This window comes from Nicotiana tomentosiformis, chromosome 6 (genome assembly GCF_000390325.3).
Source record: "Nicotiana tomentosiformis chromosome 6, ASM39032v3, whole genome shotgun sequence".
NCBI classification, from domain to species: Eukaryota; Viridiplantae; Streptophyta; class Magnoliopsida; order Solanales; family Solanaceae; genus Nicotiana; species Nicotiana tomentosiformis.
Genome location: NC_090817.1, coordinates 106,976,771 through 106,979,616, shown reverse-complemented (window position 1 = coordinate 106,979,616; position 2,846 = coordinate 106,976,771).

The window sequence follows — 2,846 nt, the reverse complement described above, 5'->3', positions numbered from 1 at the left end:
AATTGAGGTCGGATTCCAAAACCAATTGTATATCCGGACTCGTCTCGGAATGGGTATTTGGATTTTGTGTTTATCCGAGATTTGAGACGTGGGTCCTACTGTCGAATATTTTAATGAATTTCAGATTTTATCCAAAAGAATTAGTAAATTCATATAGAATTAATTCCTATGATTCGTATTGAGTATATTGAATTGTTTGTGAAGAGATTTGAAGCTTTTGGAGACAAATTTAAAAGAAAAAGTTGTGGTTGAGTAATTGATTGGAATTTGCAAAGCGAGGTAAGTGTCGTGGTTAACCTTGACTTGAGGGAATAGAACCCTTAAATTATTTGTTATGTGAAATGCATGTGAACGACGTATAGGCGAGGTGACGAGTGTCTATACTTCGTCAAATTAATTGTTTGTATAATTACTTGAAAAATCATAAATTATTTTAAATCATGAATTAATTATTATAATAATTGTTTCTCTCCTATTCTTTGTCAAATATTAATTCTTGAATTCCTGTATTAATTGTTACATGCTATTTGAATTATGTCCATTAATTGTTATTTGACATTTAGCATATTAAATATTAAACTGTATATTTTCTCTCTGATTTCTATAATAATTTGCTATTTGCCTTTGTTTGTTTCGTAATTAAATCATAATTATTGTATACTTGTTGTCTTAAAATTTTATATTAATTGTTGCATTTATTGAGGAAATTCTTATATAAGAACTGGTAAATGAATATGTTGGAGGAGCGGGTTGCATGCCGCAACAAGATTGATTACAATGAATTTATTGGAGGATCGGGTTGCACGCCGCAACAGACTTATTAAAAGTCTATATTGGAGGATCGGGTTGCACGCCGCAACAAACTTATTTAAAAGTCGGCATATATATATATATATATATATATATATTGTGTGTGTGTGTGTGTGTGTGTGGATCGGGTTGCACGCCGCAACAGACTTAATTTAAATAAATATATTGTGAGAGCGGGTTGCACGCTGCAACAGAACTGAATATGTGAATATAATTGTGAGAGCGGGTTGCACGCTGCAACAGAATTGAATGTGAATATATTGTGAGAGCGGGTTGCACGCTGCAACAGAATTGATGGAAATGATAACTGGTTATGACTACTGAGTTGGCTTCAATCATTATAAATGAGTTACTTGATTTATTTCTATTATTGCTGTTGTTACTAATATTGCGTACATGTTAATGTAAGTGAACTGCCTTAGCCTCGTTACTATTTCGTCGAGGTTAGGCTCAGCACTTACCGGTACATGAGATCGGTTGTACTGACACTACACTCTGCACTTCTTGTACAGATTTCAGAGTTGGTCCCAGCGGCGTGCCATAGACTTGCTCGGATTTCAGCTACTCGGAGGAGACTTGAGGTATAACTGCATGGCGTCCGCAGTTCTGAAGTCCCCGTCTATTTTACTTTAGTTGTGTGTTTATTTCCAGATAGCTTCATTTTATTCAGACCTTTATTTGTATTATTCTAGAAGCTCGTGCACTTGTGACACCAATTATGGGATGGTATTTAGACACCGTTATTTTTTTTTATGGATTATTCACTATATTTCAAACTTTGCTTCCGCATTTGTTTCTTTGATTATTAATAATTTAAAAATTATTTAAAAATTTATTAATATTATTCTAACGTTGGCTTGTCTAGCAAGTGAAATGTTAGGCGCCATCACGGTCCGAATGTGGGAATTTCGGATCGTGACAATATGCCAGAGTGAGGCCGAGGGCCTGGTTGTGACTTGTGAGGATATTAATACCATAGCGCATGAGCTGTCCGCATAGCATGTTAGCTGACCGTGCGGGTCCAGGTATTGATACCATAGCGCGTGAGTTGTCGGCGTAGCACGTGAGATGACCATGCGGATCGAGGTATTGATATTATGATACGTGAGCTGTCCGTGCTTAGCGCTTGGGCTTTGGGAGCCCCTCCGGAGTCTGTACACACCCCCAGTGAGCGCAGAGTATTGAGTGTTATGAGTGTTGAGTGCGAGTAATGAGTGATGGTGTGACACTGCTGTGAGATTGTATTTATTTGTGATGTTGCTGCATTTATCTGTTAAACTTCCTTGTGGCATTTACTGAGTTATGGAATTTACTTGTTTATTTCTGTTTATTTTTAAATTATGAAAATGAATAATTGGACTGTTTTACTTAGCTCATCACTACTGCTCAGTTCCTTAATTATTTCTGTTACTATTGAGTCGGTTGTACTCATACTACACCGTGCACTTTATGTGCAGATCCAGGTGAGTTAGAGCACGGCGATCGTTGAGTTCAGGCCGGCTATCTGTGCAGATTGGAAGGTAGCTGCTAGCGTCCGCAGGACCTTGTTACTCCTTTTGTCATTTCTTATTTTGGACAGTTAGACAGTTTATATATCTTAGTTTATAGTTTTAGACGCTCATGACTTAGTGACACCCCGATGTTTGGGGCTCGTTTCTGTATTTTTCTATAATTATATTTAGGGTTGATTTAGTTTATGAAAAGTTCAAATATTGGAAATATTTCATTAAATTCTTATAATCGATTTAGTAGTAATATTTTGGGAAATAGACTTGCCTTGTAACACGATAGGCGCCATCATGACCATGGTTAGATTTTGGGTCGTGACAAAAATGCAATTGCTCAAAACGACCGGTTGGGTCATTACAATACAAGTAACCTGACAGTTTACTATAAGATTCGCGTGGTATCCCGCTTATCAGTTCAAGCGTCTTTTCTTTTGTTCTATAATCTTTTACGTAACTCATATTAATCCCATATTGTTGTTTCATGTCGCTCATGATGTTTGCCGGAGTGTATATTATTTATGAATTGGC